The sequence below is a fragment of the Maylandia zebra genome, linkage group LG3 (assembly GCF_041146795.1).
Source record: "Maylandia zebra isolate NMK-2024a linkage group LG3, Mzebra_GT3a, whole genome shotgun sequence".
NCBI lineage: Eukaryota > Metazoa > Chordata > Actinopteri > Cichliformes > Cichlidae > Maylandia > Maylandia zebra.
Window position 1 is genome coordinate 7,695,037 of NC_135169.1, and position 7,751 is coordinate 7,702,787.

Genomic DNA, 7,751 nt, shown 5'->3' on the forward strand with positions numbered 1-7,751 from the left:
TTGCGAAGCTTTTTCCGTTCAGGGAAACGGGGTGGTCATGGCGGCACGTAGAGTTTCAATCACTCGCAAAAAGCAGTAATCTGCTGTCACTAAAAAACACAATGTCCAATCTCTCCCAAAGGTCGCAGGTGTGATGAGACTCGAGCTTGGAAATGTTTGTTATGCTATTTGTCAATAATGGTTAGAGCGCCACCTAGTGGCATGACTATAATCCTGGTTGAATAAGATGAAATGTTAGCTGGTGATTAAAAGCATGAAATCCATCAATGTGACATCACATCGGACGTGCCGGTTTGAGGTGTTGGCAGTGGCTCGACGTGCCGGGGGTGCGAGGGCCCTCATAACGCTGCTTGCAGCTTTAATTATTATTATTATTATTATTCCGGCAAATGAATCGGCCTTTTGAGGGCCTAAACATGCTCGAAAACTCATGAAATTTTGCACACGCGTCAGGACTGGTGAAAATTTACGTATTTTAATGTTCTCAGACATGGCCAGGGAAAATTAGCTCAGTAGCGCCACCTAGAAAAATGAAAAACGCGAGCCCCCGGTATGGGTATGACCTACATGTTTGAAAGTCGGTACACCTATAAAATGTTCAGAGTCGAACAAAAAAGTCTATTATGGCAATGTCCTAAACCCAACAGGAAGTCCGCCATTTTGGATTGAAGGTGACATTTTGGCTCTGATTTTGCCATTTCCATGCCTCGAACTTTTGCGAACTCCTCCTTGGGGTTTGATTTCATAACCGTCATCTTTGGTCAGTGTCAACTACACCCTTGTGCCATGTTAAATTGCGGAGCTTTTGAGTTTTCACAATACTATGAGGCCGTGGCGCCATGGCGAATTTTGATGACTCGCCATGAAAATCTTATTGCCTCTCATTTTGTCATACATTTTCTGACCTTGACCAAAGTGAACACATATGATAAGGCTCCACCCCTGAACATATTTCAACTGCCATATTTGACATCAAGGACAGCGCCACCTAGTGGGAACAGGAAATGTCATGTTTTACACTTTGGGGTACAGTATAGTGATGGGTGACATCTGCAGCCTCAAATTTCTCCAGGAAAGCCTTAAGGAGTTGGTCTTGGGTTACAGTGAAAACTGTGAGTTTTCGCCAAAGGGTGTGACCCCAGCAGCATGGCGAACTTTGATGTCACGCCATGAAGAAACAAATTAGTATAACTCAATGAAATCCAGTCTGATCAGTACCAGACTTTACAGGCATGATGTCAGACCCGCCCTGAACAGATTGCTGTGCCCATTGTCGGAAATACGGACAGCGCCACCTAGTGGCAACAGGAAATGTCATGGCTTTAATTTTGTTGTACTGATTTTCACAGGTTCATCGTGGCCACCTCAAAAGCGGTGAATATCACCATCAGTCCCTCGTGATGCTTCAGTGCAAAAATTGTGACTTTAAACTGAACGGCGCACCCTGGTGGCAACGCTGTTCACCATGAAAGATGAAGTGGCTTTTGAGGGTCTTGGCAAGTTTATAGAGGCTTGAAATTTGGCACACACCTCCAATGTGACGAAGGCCTTGTTGTTATGTGATCATTTTCATTGAATATCCCAAAATGGCTCCACAGCGCCCCCTACAAAATTTCAAAACCACAGCCCCAGCTCTGTGTTTTATGTATGAATCTGAAACCTGGTAGGCTTATAGGAGATATCAAGATGTACAAAAAAGTCTCTTGGAGCAATATCCCAAATCCAACAGGAAGTCAGCCATTTTAAAATTAATGTGCAATTTTGGCAACATTTTCCCATCTTTTCAGGCACCGTGCTTTGACGTACTCCTCCAAGGGATTTCATCAGATTGATGCAATCTCCTGTGTGTGGAATCTTAAGACCTTTGTGATGTTAAATTGCGAAGCCTTTTACATTCAGGGAAATGGGGTGGTCATGGCGGCACGTGGAGTTTCAGTCACTCGCCAAAAAGCAGTAATCTGCTGTCACTCAAAATCAAAATGTCCAATATGTCCCAAAGGTCGCAGGCGTGATGAGACTCGAGCTCGGAAATGTTTGTTATGCCATTTGTCAGTAATGGTTAGAGCGCCACCTAGTGGGACGACTATAATCATGATTGAATGAGATGAAATGTTAGCTGGTTGGTTAAATGCATGAATTCCATCAATGTGACATCAGATCGGAGGTGCTGGTTGTAGGTGTTGGGCGTAGCTCGACGCGATGGGGTGCGAGGGCCCTCATAACGCTGCTTGCAGCTTTAATTATTATTATTATTATTATTATTATTTCGGCAAATGAATTGGCCGTTTGAGGGCCTAAACATGCTCGAAAACTCATGAAATTTTGCACACGCGTCAGGTCTGGTGAAAATTTACGTATTTTAATGTTCTCAGACATGGCCTGGGAAAATTAGCTCAGTAGCGCCACCTAGAAAAATGAAAAACGCGAGCCCCCGGTATGGGTATGACCTACATGTTTGAAAGTCGGTACACCTATATAACGTTCAGAGTCGAACAAAAAAGTCTATTATGGCAATGTCCTAAACCCAACAGGAAGTCCGCCATTTTGGATTGAAGGTCACATTTTGGCTCTGATTTTACCATTTCCATGCCTCGAACTTTAACGAACTCCTCCTTGGGGTTTGATTTCATAACCTTCATATTTGGTCAGTGCCAACTACACCCTTATGCCATGTTAAATTGCGGAGCTTTTGAGTTTTCACAATACCATGAGACCGTGGCGCCACGGCGAATTTCGATGACTCGCCATGAAAATCTTATTGCCTCTCATTCTGTCATACATGTTCCGATCTGGACCAAAGAGCACACATATGATAAGGCTCCACCCCTGAACATATTTCAACTGCCATATTTGACATCAAGGACAGCGCCACCTAGTGGGAACAGGAAATGTCATGTTTTACACTTTGGGGTACAGTATAGTGAAGGGTGACATCTGCAGCCTCAAATTTCTCCAGGAAAGCCTTAAGGAGTTGGTCTTGGGTTACAGTGAAAACTGTGAGTTTTCGCGAAAGGGTGTGACCCCAGCAGCATGGCGAACTTTGATGTCACGCCATGAAGAAACAAATTAGTATAACTCAATGAAATCCAGTCTGATCAGTACCAGACTTTACAGGCATGATGTCAGACCCGCCCTGAACAGATTGATGTGCCCATTGTCGGAAATACGGACAGCGCCACCTAGTGGCAACAGGAAATGTCATGGCTTTAATTTTGTTGTACTGATTTTCACAGGTTCATCTTGGCCACCTCAAAAGCGGTGAATATCACCATCAGTCCCTCGTGATGCTTCAGTGCAAAAATTGTGAGTTTAAACTGAACGGCGCACCCTGGTGGCAACGCTGTTCAACATGAAAGATGAAGTGGCTTTTGAGGGTCTTGGCAAGTTTATAGAGGCTTGAAATTTGGCACACACCTCCAAATGGATGAAGGCTTTGTTGGCATGTGATCATTTTCATTGAATAGCGCGAAATTGCTCCACAGCGCCCCCTACAAAATTTCAAAACCACAGCCCCTGCTCTGTGTTCTATGTATGATTCTGAAACCTGGTAAGCTTATAGGAGATATCAAGATGTACAAAAAAGTCTCTTGGTGCAATATCCCAAATCCAACAGGAAGTCAGCCATTTTAATATTAATGTGTAATTTTGGCAACATTTTCCCCTCTTTCCAGGCACCGTTCTTTGACGAACTCCTCCAAGGGATTTCATCATATTGAACCAATCTCCAGTGTGTGGAATCTAAAGACCTTTGTGATGTTAAATTGCGAAGCTTTTTACGTTCAGTGAAACGGGGTGGTTATGGCGGCACTTAGAGTTTGAATCACTCGCCAAAAAGCAGTAATCTGCTGTCACTCAAAAACACAATGTTCAATCTCTCCCAAAGGTCACAGGCGTGATGAGACTCGAGCTAGGAAATGTTTGTTATGCCATTTGTCAGTAATGGTTAGAGCTCCACCTAGTGGGACAACTATAATCATGATTGAATGAGATGAATTGTTAGCTGGTGGTTAAATGCATGAATTCCATCAATGTGACATCAGATCGGAGGTGCTGGTTTTAGGTGTTGGGCGTGGCTCGACGCGCCGGGGGTGCGAGGGCCCTCATAACGCTGCTTGCAGCTTTAATTATTATTATTATTATTATTATTATTATTATTAGGGCCCGAGCACTGACAGTGCGAAGGCCCTATTGTAATTGCTCTGTTTATTATTATTATTATTATTATTATTATTATTATTATTATTATTATTATTCCGGCAAATGAATTGGCTGTTTGAGGGCCTAAACATGCTCGAAAACTCATGAAATTTTGCACACGCGTCAGGTCTGGTGAAAATTTACGTATTTTAATGTTCTCAGACATGGCCAGGGAAAATTAGCTCAGTAGCGCCACCTAGAAAAATGAAAAACGCGAGCCCCCGGTATGGGTATGACCTACATGTTTGAAAGTCGGTACACCTATATAACGTTCAGAGTCGAACAAAAAAGTCTATTATGGCAATGTCCTAAACCCAACAGGAAGTCCGCCATTTTGGATTGAAGGTGAGATTTTGGGTCTGATTTTACCGTTTCCATGCCTTGTACTTTAACGAACTCCTCCTTGGGATTTGGTCCTATAAACTTCAAATTTGGACAGTGTCAACTACACCCTTGTGCCATGTTAAATTGCGGAGCTTTTGAGTTTTCACAATACTATGAGGCCGTGACGCCATGGCGAATTTCGATGACTCGCCATGAAAATCTTATTGCCTCTCATTCTGTCATACATGTTCCGATCTGGACCAAACAGCACACATATGATAAGGCTCCACCCCTGAACATATTTCAACTGCCATATTTGACATCAAGGACAGCGCCACCTAGTGGGAACAGGAAATGTCATGTTTTACACTTTGGGGTACAGTATAGTGATGGGTGACATCTGCAGCCTCAAATTTCTCCAGGAAAGCCTTAAGGAGTTGGTCTTGGGTTACAGTGAAAACTGTGAGTTTTCGCGAAAGGGTGTGACCCCAGCAGCATGGCGAACTTTGATGTCACGCCATGAAGAAACAAATTAGTATAACTCAATGAAATCCAGTCTGATCAGTACCAGACTTTACAGGCATGATGTCAGACCCGCCCTGAACAGATTGATGTGCCCATTGTCGGGAATACGTACAGCGCCACCTAGTGGCAACAGGAAATGTCATGGCTTTAATTTTGTTGTACTGATTTTCACAGGTTGATCGTGGCCACCTCAAAAGCGGTGAATATCACCATCAGTCCCTCGTGATGCTTCAGTGCAAAAATTGTGACTTTAAAGTGAACGGCGCACCCTGGTGGCAACGCCGTCCACCATGAAAGATGAAGTGGCTTTTGAGGGGCTTGGAAAGTATATAGAGGCTTTAAATTTGGCACACCCCTCCAAATGGATGAAGGCTTTGTTGTTATGTGATCATTTTCATTGAATAGCGCGAAATGGCTCCGCAGCGCCCCCTACAAAATTTCAAAACCACAGCCCCAGCTCTGTGTTTTATGTATGAGTCTGAAACCTGGTAAGCTTATAGGAGATATCAAGATGTACAAAAAAGTCTCTTGGAGCAATATCCAAAATCCAACAGGAAGTCAGCCATTTTAAAATGAATGTGCAATTTTGGCAACATTTTCCCCTCTTTCCAGGCACCGTTCTTTGACGAACTCCTCCAAGGGATTTCATCAGATTGAACCAATCTCCAGTGTGTGGAATCTAAAGACCTTTGTGATGTTAAATTGTGAAGCTTTTTACGTTCAGGGAAACGGGGTTGTCATGGCGGCACGTGGAGTTTCAATCACTCGCCAAAACGCAGTAATCTGCTGTCACTCAAAATCAAAATGTCCAAACTCTCCCAAAGGTCACAGGCGTGATGAGACTCGAGCTAGGAAATGTTTGTTATGCCATTTGTCGGTAATAGTTAGAGCGCCACCTAGTGGGACAACTATAATCATGATTGAATGAGATGAATTGTTAGCTGGTGGTTAAATGCATGAATTCCATCAATGTGACATCAGATCGGAGGTGCTGGTTTTAGGTGTTGGGCGTGGCTCGACGTGCTGGGGGTGCGAGGGCCCTCATAACGCTGCTTGCAGCTTTAATTAGGGCCCGAGCACTGATAGTGCGAAGGCCCTATTGTAATTGCTCTGTTTATTATTATTATTATTATTATTATTATTATTATTATTATTATTATTATTCCGGCAAATGAATTGGCCGTTTGAGGGCCTAAACATGCTCGAAAACTCATGAAATTTTGCACACGCGTCAGGTCTGGTGAAAATTTACGTATTTTAATGTTCTCAGACATGGCCAGGGAAAATTAGCTCAGTAGCGCCACCTAGAAAAATGAAAAACGCGAGCCCCCGATATGGGTATGACCTACATGTTTGAAAGTCGGTACACCTATATAACTTTCAGAGTCGAACAAAAAAGTCTATTATGGCAATGTCCTAAACCCAACAGGAAGTCCGCCATTTTGGATTGAAGGTGACATTTTGGCTCTGATTTTACCGTTTCCATGCCTCGAACTTTAACGAACTCCTCCTTGGGGTTTGATTTCATAACCTTCATATTTGGTCAGTGCCAACTACACCCTTGTGCCATGTTAAATTGCGGAGCTTTTGAGTTTTCACAATACCATGAGGCCGTGGCGCCACGGCGAATTTCGATGACTCGCCATGAAAATCTTATTGCCTCTCATTTTGTCATACATTTTCTGACCTTGACCAAAGTGAACACATATGATAAGGCTCCACCCCTGAACATATTTCAACTGCCATATTTGACATCAAGGACAGCGCCACCTAGTGGGAACAGGAAATGTCATGTTTTACACTTTGGGGTACAGTATAGTGATGGGTGACATCTGCAGCCTCAAATTTCTCCAGGAAAGCCTTAAGGAGTTGGTCTTGGGGTACAGTGAAAACTGTGGCTTTTCACGAAAGGGTGTGACCTCAGCAGCATGGCGAACTTTGATATCGCGCCATGAAGAAACAAATTAGTATAACTCCATGAAATCCAGTCTGATTAGTACCAGACTTTACAGGCATGATGTCACACCCGCCCTGAACAGATTGATGTGCCCATTGTCAGGAATATGAAGAGCGCCACCTAGTGGGAACAGGAAATGTCATGTCTTACACTTTGTTGTACTGATTTTCACAGGTTCATAGTGGCCACCTCAAAAGCGGTGAATATCACCATCAGTCCTTGATGATGCTTTAGTGCAAAAATTGTGACTTTAAACTGAACGCCGCACCCTGGTGGCAACGCTGTTCACCATGAAAAATGAAGTGGCTTTTGAGGGTCTTGGAAAGTTTATAGAGGCTTGAAATTTGGCGCACACCTCCATTGTGATGAATGCTTTGTTGTTATGTGATCATTTTCATTGAATAGCGCAAAATGGCTCCACAGCGCCCCCTACAAAATTTCAAAACCACAGCCCCAGCTCTGTGTTTTATGTATGAGTCTTAAACCTGGTAAGCTTATAGGAGATATCAAGATGTACAAAAAAGTCTCTTGGAGCAATATCCCAAATCCAACAGGAAGTCAGCCATTTTAAAATTAATGTGTAATTTTTGTGAAATTTTCGCCTCTTTCCAGGCACCGTTCTTTGACGAACTCCTCCAAGGGATTTCATCATATTGAACCAATCTCCAGTGTGTGGAATCTAAAGACCTTTGTGATGTTAAATTGCGAAGCTTTTTACGTTCAGGGAAACGGGGTTGTCATGGCGGCA